This window comes from Phyllobates terribilis, unplaced genomic scaffold, assembly GCF_046119375.1.
Source record: "Phyllobates terribilis strain yellow unplaced genomic scaffold, ASM4611937v1 Scaffold_123__1_contigs__length_5148117, whole genome shotgun sequence".
Classification (NCBI taxonomy): domain Eukaryota; kingdom Metazoa; phylum Chordata; class Amphibia; order Anura; family Dendrobatidae; genus Phyllobates; species Phyllobates terribilis.
This window is the reverse complement of record NW_027362883.1, coordinates 893,427-906,632: the sequence shown is the minus strand read 5'-3', so window position 1 is coordinate 906,632 and position 13,206 is coordinate 893,427. Positions and strand designations below refer to the sequence as shown.

General features: G+C 43.7%; 7 non-coding genes across 7 annotated transcripts; all 7 read right to left on the bottom strand.

The window, feature by feature from the left end:
- Window positions 1-475: 475 nt before the first annotated feature.
- On the bottom strand, window positions 476-666 carry LOC141203045 (U2 spliceosomal RNA). The gene has a single exon (XR_012274187.1). It is a non-coding gene; the product is annotated as a U2 spliceosomal RNA (small nuclear RNA).
- Window positions 667-1,781: 1,115 nt separating this feature from the next.
- On the bottom strand, window positions 1,782-1,972 carry LOC141203044 (U2 spliceosomal RNA). The gene has a single exon (XR_012274186.1). It is a non-coding gene; the product is annotated as a U2 spliceosomal RNA (small nuclear RNA).
- Window positions 1,973-3,087: 1,115 nt separating this feature from the next.
- LOC141202668 (U2 spliceosomal RNA) lies at window positions 3,088-3,275 on the bottom strand. The gene has a single exon (XR_012273886.1). It is a non-coding gene; the product is annotated as a U2 spliceosomal RNA (small nuclear RNA).
- A 2,946-nt stretch (window positions 3,276-6,221) lies between these two features.
- LOC141203041 (U2 spliceosomal RNA) lies at window positions 6,222-6,412 on the bottom strand. The gene has a single exon (XR_012274184.1). It is a non-coding gene; the product is annotated as a U2 spliceosomal RNA (small nuclear RNA).
- Window positions 6,413-7,527: 1,115 nt separating this feature from the next.
- On the bottom strand, window positions 7,528-7,718 carry LOC141202457 (U2 spliceosomal RNA). The gene has a single exon (XR_012273729.1). It is a non-coding gene; the product is annotated as a U2 spliceosomal RNA (small nuclear RNA).
- Window positions 7,719-8,832: 1,114 nt separating this feature from the next.
- On the bottom strand, window positions 8,833-9,023 carry LOC141203040 (U2 spliceosomal RNA). Its single transcript, XR_012274183.1, has one exon. It is a non-coding gene; the product is annotated as a U2 spliceosomal RNA (small nuclear RNA).
- A 1,115-nt stretch (window positions 9,024-10,138) lies between these two features.
- On the bottom strand, window positions 10,139-10,326 carry LOC141202640 (U2 spliceosomal RNA). The gene has a single exon (XR_012273864.1). It is a non-coding gene; the product is annotated as a U2 spliceosomal RNA (small nuclear RNA).
- Between the last annotated feature and the right edge of the window lie 2,880 nt (window positions 10,327-13,206).

Below are 13,206 nucleotides of genomic sequence, written 5' to 3'. Positions count from 1 at the left end.
TTGTAGCAAACCAAAAAAGAAATTTTAAGCGCAGCAGAGTAACCAGCGCACATACCTGTTAGCTCAGGTGAGTTTAAAAGGCTGCTGTTGATAACAAGGGCATTTGCTAAATAGATGGTGTGTGTGCAACAATATACTGAAAGGTCAATTATATTGTGCAGCTTATCTCACCACCTGTAGTTATTTAGGTGAAAGCTCCAAAATGCTTGCCTAATATGTCTGTTTATCCAAAAGGAAGTAAAAAGGGAGAGCTAGAAAGATAGCATTGCATCACATTACATGGCAATGCAATGCACAGTTGCTGAAGTTGAACCAAAATGAGCTTGTAATCTGGCTTCTGCAACTTTGAACATGAAAAATCCAATGAGGAGAAGAAAAGCAAAGCCAAAGAGTCCATCCCAAAATCCGACAAACAAGCAAAATGAACAAAAAACATTGAATTCAATTCTTTCTGATTTTAGAAACTGCATTAAAGAAGGGGTGCACCGGTCCTGGAGATACTGCAATACCAGGTCAATGCGTGGAGTGGACAGAGCAAGCTCTTTTTCCATCTCCCTGTTCTAAAAATCCATTTAATATATGGTCCCCAGATAGGGGACGTATCAGATATTAAACTGATAAGAACAGATACTACACTTGATCTTAGCCAAAAGGCCGAGAAGCGATAACCAGAATTGGTTTCAAACTACGGAGCCACCCAAGGATCCTGAAAAGTCCATTTGTGGAGATGAGCTCCTGGACTCCCGTTAAGAAGACATGTTGTCAACCTCTAGATCCCTTACATGCCTGCACTTTTCGGCTTGCTGCTGCTGCAATCCACGCGTTTTAGATCTGCATAACTCCACCTCTTTAAACACAGCACCTTCACCCCCTGCTGTTCCCACCCGCCTCAACACCGTTGGAAGGGAGGAGAACCAATTAAGGCGGGGGGTGGGGTGGAACAAGCAGCTGTCTACCCTTAGCAGGAGGGCTCCTGATTACATACCTCTCCTGCTGCTGCTGCTGCTGGCTGTCCAGCAGCAGACTGAAGGTGGCTGCTGCTGTGCACAGGTATATAAAGGCTCAGAGCCTATTATGACACGCGCAGCCAGCGTTCCATTGCCACATTCCATCTACTGCAGGCAGGATACCTGGCTGGCTGAATGTCGCTGAGAAGCTCACAGAGACCGCCATAAGCAACAGTTTAACAGAATGCCACAGACTAATCAACCAAACTTTTTGGGTTGGGTTCTCTTTTATAGTCTGCAGGCATTAAATGAAAGAAGTCAGTGTTCCAGCAGAAGGAGACAACGTTTCAGAAAAGGCATTGTAGCAAACCAAAAAAGAAATTTTAAGCGCAGCAGAGTAACCAGCGCACATACCTGTTAGCTCAGGTGAGTTTAAAAGGCTGCTGTTGATAACAAGGGCATTTGCTAAATAGATGGTGTGTGTGCAACAATATACTGAAAGGTCAATTATATTGTGCAGCTTATCTCACCACCTGTAGTTATTTAGGTGAAAGCTCCAAAATGCTTGCCTAATATGTCTGTTTATCCAAAAGGAAGTAAAAAGGGAGAGCTAGAAAGATAGCATTGCATCACATTACATGGCAATGCAATGCACAGTTGCTGAAGTTGAACCAAAATGAGCTTGTAATCTGGCTTCTGCAACTTTGAACATGAAAAATCCAATGAGGAGAAGAAAAGCAAAGCCAAAGAGTCCATCCCAAAATCCGACAAACAAGCAAAATGAACAAAAAACATTGAATTCAATTCTTTCTGATTTTAGAAACTGCATTAAAGAAGGGGTGCACCGGTCCTGGAGATACTGCAATACCAGGTCAATGCGTGGAGTGGACAGAGCAAGCTCTTTTTCCATCTCCCTGTTCTAAAAATCCATTTAATATATGGTCCCCAGATAGGGGACGTATCAGATATTAAACTGATAAGAACAGATACTACACTTGATCTTAGCCAAAAGGCCGAGAAGCGATAACCAGAATTGGTTTCAAACTACGGAGCCACCCAAGGATCCTGAAAAGTCCATTTGTGGAGATGAGCTCCTGGACTCCCGTTAAGAAGACATGTTGTCAACCTCTAGATCCCTTACATGCCTGCACTTTTCGGCTTGCTGCTGCTGCAATCCACGCGTTTTAGATCTGCATAACTCCACCTCTTTAAACACAGCACCTTCACCCCCTGCTGTTCCCACCCGCCTCAACACCGTTGGAAGGGAGGAGAACCAATTAAGGCGGGGGGTGGGGTGGAACAAGCAGCTGTCTACCCTTAGCAGGAGGGCTCCTGATTACATACCTCTCCTGCTGCTGCTGCTGCTGGCTGTCCAGCAGCAGACTGAAGGTGGCTGCTGCTGTGCACAGGTATATAAAGGCTCAGAGCCTATTATGACACGCGCAGCCAGCGTTCCATTGCCACATTCCATCTACTGCAGGCAGGATACCTGGCTGGCTGAATGTCGCTGAGAAGCTCACAGAGACCGCCATAAGCAACAGTTTAACAGAATGCCACAGACTAATCAACCAAACTTTTTGGGTTGGGTTCTCTTTTATAGTCTGCAGGCATTAAATGAAAGAAGTCAGTGTTCCAGCAGAAGGAGACAACGTTTCAGAAAAGGCATTGTAGCAAACCAAAAAAGAAATTTTAAGCGCAGCAGAGTAACCAGCGCACAAACCTGTTAGCTCAGGTGAGTTTAAAAGGCTGCTGTTGATAACAAGGGCATTTGCTAAATAGATGGTGTGTGTGCAACAATATACTGAAAGGTCAATTATATTGTGCAGCTTATCTCACCACCTGTAGTTATTTAGGTGAAAGCTCCAAAATGCTTGCCTAATATGTCTGTTTATCCAAAAGGAAGTAAAAAGGGAGAGCTAGAAAGATAGCATTGCATCACATTACATGGCAATGCAATGCACAGTTGCTGAAGTTGAACCAAAATGAGCTTGTAATCTGGCTTCTGCAACTTTGAACATGAAAAATCCAAAGAGGAGAAGAAAAGCAAAGCCAAAGAGTCCATCCCAAAATCCGACAAACAAGCAAAATGAACAAAAAACATTGAATTCAATTCTTTCTGATTTTAGAAACTGCATTAAAGAAGGGGTGCACCGGTCCTGGAGATACTGCAATACCAGGTCAATGCGTAGAGTGGACAGAGTAAGCTCTTTTTCCATCTCCCTGTTCTAAAAATCCATTTAATATATGGTCCCCAGATAGGGGACGTATCAGATATTAAACTGATAAGAACAGATTTTTTTTTTTTTTTTTTCCACTCAGATTACAAGTCCCATATTTACCATTTCATGCTTTGCAATGATTTCCAAATGGTATTAGGTTGTTATCCATCATTGTGGGTCATATATCCATTTTTACAATCTTATTTTATATATATACGTTTATATTATCACAATACAGTTATTCCACATTCTTTACATCACAACATTACAATACTTACCATTACGATTTAAGGCAACATTCCTCTCTTCAGGCCATATGCTGCCAAGGCATTCAAAAGCCTTCCATCCAGAAACCGACCATCCCAAGCTTCTTCTACCTCTTTAGCCAACGACTGAGGTATTCTGTAAGTTGAAAAAAAACGATGCATATCGCTATAAATGTTATTCCACACTTTGCGCCTTAGACTAGCCTGACTCCCCCCTTCACAACTCTTTAGCATTTTCAACACTTCTTGTCTCTCCTCCATCTCCCTCATATTTTTTTCTGAAACATCCTTTGCTTTACTAGAGTCCTTCCCAGATGACAAAACTCCTTCAATTTCTTCTCTGGCTTCACATGCGACATCCTCTCTTTCTTCTTCACTAGTTTCTTCACCCTCCTCCTCCTCTTCCATATTACTTACAGCACCTTCCTTTTCATCCTGACTGGAGGACTCACTTTCCTCCTGATCTTCTGACTCCCTATCCACCTCCACTTCTTCTTCCAAGCTAGTATTTTCAATCTCAACGTCTGTGATATCACTCTCAGTATCTTCTTCCATATGATCACCTTCTTTTCTTATATCTCTTATTTGTTCCTCCTTCTTTTGAGATATGTTCTCTTCCGTTTCATCATGGGGGGCAGCTTCAGACTCTTCTTCTTTTCCATCTTCCTTGTCAACTGACTTCTCCTCCCTTTTATTGACAGGACAGCAATCATATAAATGACCACTGCCACCACATAGATTACATTTCTTACTTTTTTCACAATTCTCTGCCTTATGTCCCACTTCTTCACACTTGGCACAGCACTGTAATGTACAGGAATCCTTTTCATGGCCATACTGTTTACAACGCCTACAAAACTTCGGCATACCTGTAAAGAACATATCTCCATTAACTGTCCCGATTTTGAATCTACTTGGTGGGAGTACCACAACACCATCCGAACTTTCCTTGAACTTGACCAGGAACCTCCACCTCGTGGTCCAAAAACCATATCGGTTAAACATTTTGCCAGCAGAACTCACTTTCTCACAGTACCGGGATAAAAAGGTCATGATCTCTTCTTCCAATATGAAAGGACTATACATCCTTATTACTATTAGCCTTTCCTTCCTAGGAAAATGCGACACAAAAAAAACACCTTCAAGTATCGAATCTTCCTTCACTAGATCCATTCTCTTCCAAAAGTCAGAAAAGATATCTTCTGAACAAAAAATAACATCATATATCCCTCTCTTCGGGAACTCCAACATAGACAAAACTTGTTCCATTTGAACTTCCAATAGTCCAAACAAAATCTTCTCTACCAAAAAAAACAAGCCAGACTTCTTCTTCTCTGGATCCAAAAAAATAAACCGCACTGCATTCTTCAATCTTGCAAAAACTGGGACCTCTTCACAGGTCAGCATATTTGGGCTTCTCCCGTCCATATCTTCACACCAAACGTGGGAAAAATCCTCCTCGCCTACTTAAAAAAAGCAGGCAGGCTGATCGCCCCTCGTTGCCCCGGGACTAATCCGGCTCCCCAAAAGCAGCAAGGGGGTGAAGCCGCATTGCTACATGCAGCGATCCCCCGAGGCCAAGGAGCCGGGTACCCAAGGCACCTCTCAGCCAAGACCAAGGCAGCAACCGGTAGATCACTGCACTTGATCTTAGCCAAAAGGCCGAGAAGCGATAACCAGAATTGGTTTCAAACTACGGAGCCACCCAAGGATCCTGAAAAGTCCATTTGTGGAGATGAGCTCCTGGACTCCCCTTAAGAAGACATGTTGTCAACCTCTAGATCCCTTACATGCCTGCACTTTTCGGCTTGCTGCTGCTGCAATCCACGCGTTTTAGATCTGCATAACTCCACCTCTTTAAACACAGCACCTTCACCCCCTGCTGTTCCCACCTGCCTCAACACCGTTGGAAGGGAGGAGAACCAATTAAGGCGGGGGGTGGGGTGGAACGAGCAGCTGTCTACCCTTAGCAGGAGGGCTCCTGATTACATACCTCTCCTGCTGCTGCTGCTGCTGGCTGTCCAGCAGCAGACTGAAGGTGGCTGCTGCTGTGCACAGGTATATAAAGGCTCAGAGCCTATTATGACACGCGCAGCCAGCGTTCCATTGCCACATTCCATCTACTGCAGGCAGGATACCTGGCTGGCTGAATGTCGCTGAGAAGCTCACAGAGACCGCCATAAGCAACAGTTTAACAGAATGCCACAGACTAATCAACCAAACTTTTTGGGTTGGGTTCTCTTTTATAGTCTGCAGGCATTAAATGAAAGAAGTCAGTGTTCCAGCAGAAGGAGACAACGTTTCAGAAAAGGCATTGTAGCAAACCAAAAAAGAAATTTTAAGCACAGCAGAGCAACCAGCGCACATACCTGCTAGCTCAGGTGAGTTTAAAAGGCTGCTGTTGATAACAAGGGCATTTGCTAAATAGATGGTGTGTGTGCAACAATATACTGAAAGGTCAATTATATTGTGCAGCTTATCTCACCACCTGTAGTTATTTAGGTGAAAGCTCCAAAATGCTTGCCTAATATGTCTGTTTATCCAAAAGGAAGTAAAAAGGGAGAGCTAGAAAGATAGCATTGCATCACATTACATGGCAATGCAATGCACAGTTGCTGAAGTTGAACCAAAATGAGCTTGTAATCTGGCTTCTGCAACTTTGAACATGAAAAATCCAATGAGGAGAAGAAAAGCAAAGCCAAAGAGTCCATCCCAAAATCCGACAAACAAGCAAAATGAACAAAAAACATTGAATTCAATTCTTTCTGATTTTAGAAACTGCATTAAAGAAGGGGTGCACCGGTCCTGGAGATACTGCAATACCAGGTCAATGCGTGGAGTGGACAGAGCAAGCTCTTTTTCCATCTCCCTGTTCTAAAAATCCATTTAATATATGGTCCCCAGATAGGGGACGTATCAGATATTAAACTGATAAGAACAGATACTACACTTGATCTTAGCCAAAAGGCCGAGAAGCGATAACCAGAATTGGTTTCAAACTACGGAGCCACCCAAGGATCCTGAAAAGTCCATTTGTGGAGATGAGCTCCTGGACTCCCGTTAAGAAGACATGTTGTCAACCTCTAGATCCCTTACATGCCTGCACTTTTCGGCTTGCTGCTGCTGCAATCCACGCGTTTTAGATCTGCATAACTCCACCTCTTTAAACACAGCACCTTCACCCCCTGCTGTTCCCACCCGCCTCAACACCGTTGGAAGGGAGGAGAACCAATTAAGGCGGGGGGTGGGGTGGAACGAGCAGCTGTCTACCCTTAGCAGGAGGGCTCCTGATTACATACCTCTCCTGCTGCTGCTGCTGCTGGCTGTCCAGCAGCAGACTGAAGGTGGCTGCTGCTGTGCACAGGTATATAAAGGCTCAGAGCCTATTATGACACGCGCAGCCAGCGTTCCATTGCCACATTCCATCTACTGCAGGCAGGATACCTGGCTGGCTGAATGTCGCTGAGAAGCTCACAGAGACCGCCATAAGCAACAGTTTAACAGAATGCCACAGACTAATCAACCAAACTTTTTGGGTTGGGTTCTCTTTTATAGTCTGCAGGCATTAAATGAAAGAAGTCAGTGTTCCAGCAGAAGGAGACAACGTTTCAGAAAAGGCATTGTAGCAAACCAAAAAAGAAATTTTAAGCGCAGCAGAGTAACCAGCGCACAAACCTGTTAGCTCAGGTGAGTTTAAAAGGCTGCTGTTGATAACAAGGGCATTTGCTAAATAGATGGTGTGTGTGCAACAATATACTGAAAGGTCAATTATATTGTGCAGCTTATCTCACCACCTGTAGTTATTTAGGTGAAAGCTCCAAAATGCTTGCCTAATATGTCTGTTTATCCAAAAGGAAGTAAAAAGGGAGAGCTAGAAAGATAGCATTGCATCACATTACATGGCAATGCAATGCACAGTTGCTGAAGTTGAACCAAAATGAGCTTGTAATCTGGCTTCTGCAACTTTGAACATGAAAAATCCAAAGAGGAGAAGAAAAGCAAAGCCAAAGAGTCCATCCCAAAATCCGACAAACAAGCAAAATGAACAAAAAACATTGAATTCAATTCTTTCTGATTTTAGAAACTGCATTAAAGAAGGGGTGCACCGGTCCTGGAGATACTGCAATACCAGGTCAATGCGTAGAGTGGACAGAGTAAGCTCTTTTTCCATCTCCCTGTTCTAAAAATCCATTTAATATATGGTCCCCAGATAGGGGACGTATCAGATATTAAACTGATAAGAACAGATACTACACTTGATCTTAGCCAAAAGGCCGAGAAGCGATAACCAGAATTGGTTTCAAACTACGGAGCCACCCAAGGATCCTGAAAAGTCCATTTGTGGAGATGAGCTCCTGGACTCCCGTTAAGAAGACATGTTGTCAACCTCTAGATCCCTTACATGCCTGCACTTTTCGGCTTGCTGCTGCTGCAATCCACGCGTTTTAGATCTGCATAACTCCACCTCTTTAAACACAGCACCTTCACCCCCTGCTGTTCCCACCCGCCTCAACACCGTTGGAAGGGAGGAGAACCAATTAAGGCGGGGGTGGGGTGGAACGAGCAGCTGTCTACCCTTAGCAGGAGGGCTCCTGATTACATACCTCTCCTGCTGCTGCTGCTGCTGGCTGTCCAGCAGCAGACTGAAGGTGGCTGCTGCTGTGCACAGGTATATAAAGGCTTAGAGCCTATTATGACACGCGCAGCCAGCGTTCCATTGCCACATTCCATCTACTGCAGGCAGGATACCTGGCTGGCTGAATGTCGCTGAGAAGCTCACAGAGACCGCCATAAGCAACAGTTTAACAGAATGCCACAGACTAATCAACCAAACTTTTGGGGTTGGGTTCTCTTTTATAGTCTGCAGGCATTAAATGAAAGAAGTCAGTGTTCCAGCAGAAGGAGACAACGTTTCAGAAAAGGCATTGTAGCAAACCAAAAAAGAAATTTTAAGCGCAGCAGAGTAACCAGCGCACATACCTGTTAGCTCAGGTGAGTTTAAAAGGCTGCTGTTGATAACAAGGGCATTTGCTAAATAGATGGTGTGTGTGCAACAATATACTGAAAGGTCAATTATATTGTGCAGCTTATCTCACCACCTGTAGTTATTTAGGTGAAAGCTCCAAAATGCTTGCCTAATATGTCTGTTTATCCAAAAGGAAGTAAAAAGGGAGAGCTAGAAAGATAGCATTGCATCACATTACATGGCAATGCAATGCACAGTTGCTGAAGTTGAACCAAAATGAGCTTGTAATCTGGCTTCTGCAACTTTGAACATGAAAAATCCAATGAGGAGAAGAAAAGCAAAGCCAAAGAGTCCATCCCAAAATCCGACAAACAAGCAAAATGAACAAAAAACATTGAATTCAATTCTTTCTGATTTTAGAAACTGCATTAAAGAAGGGGTGCACCGGTCCTGGAGATACTGCAATACCAGGTCAATGCGTGGAGTGGACAGAGCAAGCTCTTTTTCCATCTCCCTGTTCTAAAAATCCATTTAATATATGGTCCCCAGATAGGGGACGTATCAGATATTAAACTGATAAGAACAGATACTACACTTGATCTTAGCCAAAAGGCCGAGAAGCGATAACCAGAATTGGTTTCAAACTACGGAGCCACCCAAGGATCCTGAAAAGTCCATTTGTGGAGATGAGCTCCTGGACTCCCGTTAAGAAGACATGTTGTCAACCTCTAGATCCCTTACATGCCTGCACTTTTCGGCTTGCTGCTGCTGCAATCCACACGTTTTAGATCTGCATAACTCCACCTCTTTAAACACAGCACCTTCACCCCCTGCTGTTCCCACCCGCCTCAACACCGTTGGAAGGGAGGAGAACCAATTAAGGCGGGGGGTGGGGTGGAACGAGCAGCTGTCTACCCTTAGCAGGAGGGCTCCTGATTACATACCTCTCCTGCTGCTGCTGCTGCTGGCTGTCCAGCAGCAGACTGAAGGTGGCTGCTGCTGTGCACAGGTATATAAAGGCTCAGAGCCTATTATGACACGCGCAGCCAGCGTTCCATTGCCACATTCCATCTACTGCAGGCAGGATACCTGGCTGGCTGAATGTCGCTGAGAAGCTCACAGAGACCGCCATAAGCAACAGTTTAACAGAATGCCACAGACTAATCAACCAAACTTTTTGGGTTGGGTTCTCTTTTATAGTCTGCAGGCATTAAATGAAAGAAGTCAGTGTTCCAGCAGAAGGAGACAACGTTTCAGAAAAGGCATTGTAGCAAACCAAAAAAGAAATTTTAAGCGCAGCAGAGTAACCAGCGCACATACCTGTTAGCTCAGGTGAGTTTAAAAGGCTGCTGTTGATAACAAGGGCATTTGCTAAATAGATGGTGTGTGTGCAACAATATACTGAAAGGTCAATTATATTGTGCAGCTTATCTCACCACCTGTAGTTATTTAGGTGAAAGCTCCAAAATGCTTGCCTAATATGTCTGTTTATCCAAAAGGAAGTAAAAAGGGAGAGCTAGAAAGATAGCATTGCATCACATTACATGGCAATGCAATGCACAGTTGCTGAAGTTGAACCAAAATGAGCTTGTAATCTGGCTTCTGCAACTTTGAACATGAAAAATCCAATGAGGAGAAGAAAAGCAAAGCCAAAGAGTCCATCCCAAAATCCGACAAACAAGCAAAATGAACAAAAAACATTGAATTCAATTCTTTCTGATTTTAGAAACTGCATTAAAGAAGGGGTGCACCGGTCCTGGAGATACTGCAATACCAGGTCAATGCGTGGAGTGGACAGAGCAAGCTCTTTTTCCATCTCCCTGTTCTAAAAATCCATTTAATATATGGTCCCCAGATAGGGGACGTATCAGATATTAAACTGATAAGAACAGATTTTTTTTTTTTTTTTTTCCACTCAGATTACAAGTCCCATATTTACCATTTCATGCTTTGCAATGATTTCCAAATGGTATTAGGTTGTTATCCATCATTGTGGGTCATATATCCATTTTTACAATCTTATTTTATATATATACGTTTATATTATCACAATACAGTTATTCCACATTCTTTACATCACAACATTACAATACTTACCATTACGATTTAAGGCAACATTCCTCTCTTCAGGCCATATGCTGCCAAGGCATTCAAAAGCCTTCCATCCAGAAACCGACCATCCCAAGCTTCTTCTACCTCTTTAGCCAATGACTGAGGTATTCTGTAAGTTGAAAAAAAACGATGCATATCGCTATAAATGTTATTCCACACTTTGCGCCTTAGACTAGCCTGACTCCCCCCTTCACAACTCTTTAGCATTTTCAACACTTCTTGTCTCTCCTCCATCTCCCTCATATTTTTTTCTGAAACATCCTTTGCTTTACTAGAGTCCTTCCCAGATGACAAAACTCCTTCAATTTCTTCTCTGGCTTCACATGCGACATCCTCTCTTTCTTCTTCACTAGTTTCTTCACCCTCCTCCTCCTCTTCCATATTACTTACAGCACCTTCCTTTTCATCCTGACTGGAGGACTCACTTTCCTCCTGATCTTCTGACTCCCTATCCACCTCCACTTCTTCTTCCAAGCTAGTATTTTCAATCTCAACGTCTGTGATATCACTCTCAGTATCTTCTTCCATATGATCACCTTCTTTTCTTATATCTCTTATTTGTTCCTCCTTCTTTTGAGATATGTTCTCTTCCGTTTCATCATGGGGGGCAGCTTCAGACTCTTCTTCTTTTCCATCTTCCTTGTCAACTGACTTCTCCTCCCTTTTATTGACAGGACAGCAATCATATAAATGACCACTGCCACCACATAGATTACATTTCTTACTTTTTTCACAATTCTCTGCCTTATGTCCCACTTCTTCACACTTGGCACAGCACTGTAATGTACAGGAATCCTTTTCATGGCCATACTGTTTACAACGCCTACAAAACTTCGGCATACCTGTAAAGAACATATCTCCATTAACTGTCCCGATTTTGAATCTACTTGGTGGGAGTACCACAACACCATCCGAACTTTCCTTGAACTTGACCAGGAACCTCCACCTCGTGGTCCAAAAACCATATCGGTTAAACATTTTGCCAGCAGAACTCACTTTCTCACAGTACCGGGATAAAAAGGTCATGATCTCTTCTTCCAATATGAAAGGACTATACATCCTTATTACTATTAGCCTTTCCTTCCTAGGAAAATGCGACACAAAAAAAACACCTTCAAGTATCGAATCTTCCTTCACTAGATCCATTCTCTTCCAAAAGTCAGAAAAGATATCTTCTGAACAAAAAATAACATCATATATCCCTCTCTTCGGGAACTCCAACATAGACAAAACTTGTTCCATTTGAACTTCCAATAGTCCAAACAAAATCTTCTCTACCAAAAAAAACAAGCCAGACTTCTTCTTCTCTGGATCCAAAAAAATAAACCGCACTGCATTCTTCAATCTTGCAAAAACTGGGACCTCTTCACAGGTCAGCATATTTGGGCTTCTCCCGTCCATATCTTCACACCAAACGTGGGAAAAATCCTCCTCGCCTACTTAAAAAAAGCAGGCAGGCTGATCGCCCCTCGTTGCCCCGGGACTAATCCGGCTCCCCAAAAGCAGCAAGGGGGTGAAGCCGCATTGCTACATGCAGCGATCCCCCGAGGCCAAGGAGCCGGGTACCCAAGGCACCTCTCAGCCAAGACCAAGGCAGCAACCGGTAGATCACTGCACTTGATCTTAGCCAAAAGGCCGAGAAGCGATAACCAGAATTGGTTTCAAACTACGGAGCCACCCAAGGATCCTGAAAAGTCCATTTGTGGAGATGAGCTCCTGGACTCCCCTTAAGAAGACATGTTGTCAACCTCTAGATCCCTTACATGCCTGCACTTTTCGGCTTGCTGCTGCTGCAATCCACGCGTTTTAGATCTGCATAACTCCACCTCTTTAAACACAGCACCTTCACCCCCTGCTGTTCCCACCTGCCTCAACACCGTTGGAAGGGAGGAGAACCAATTAAGGCGGGGGGTGGGGTGGAACGAGCAGCTGTCTACCCTTAGCAGGAGGGCTCCTGATTACATACCTCTCCTGCTGCTGCTGCTGCTGGCTGTCCAGCAGCAGACTGAAGGTGGCTGCTGCTGTGCACAGGTATATAAAGGCTCAGAGCCTATTATGACACGCGCAGCCAGCGTTCCATTGCCACATTCCATCTACTGCAGGCAGGATACCTGGCTGGCTGAATGTCGCTGAGAAGCTCACAGAGACCGCCATAAGCAACAGTTTAACAGAATGCCACAGACTAATCAACCAAACTTTTTGGGTTGGGTTCTCTTTTATAGTCTGCAGGCATTAAATGAAAGAAGTCAGTGTTCCAGCAGAAGGAGACAACGTTTCAGAAAAGGCATTGTAGCAAACCAAAAAAGAAATTTTAAGCACAGCAGAGCAACCAGCGCACATACCTGCTAGCTCAGGTGAGTTTAAAAGGCTGCTGTTGATAACAAGGGCATTTGCTAAATAGATGGTGTGTGTGCAACAATATACTGAAAGGTCAATTATATTGTGCAGCTTATCTCACCACCTGTAGTTATTTAGGTGAAAGCTCCAAAATGCTTGCCTAATATGTCTGTTTATCCAAAAGGAAGTAAAAAGGGAGAGCTAGAAAGATAGCATTGCATCACATTACATGGCAATGCAATGCACAGTTGCTGAAGTTGAACCAAAATGAGCTTGTAATCTGGCTTCTGCAACTTTGAACATGAAAAATCCAATGAGGAGAAGAAAAGCAAAGCCAAAGAGTCCATCCCAAAATCCGA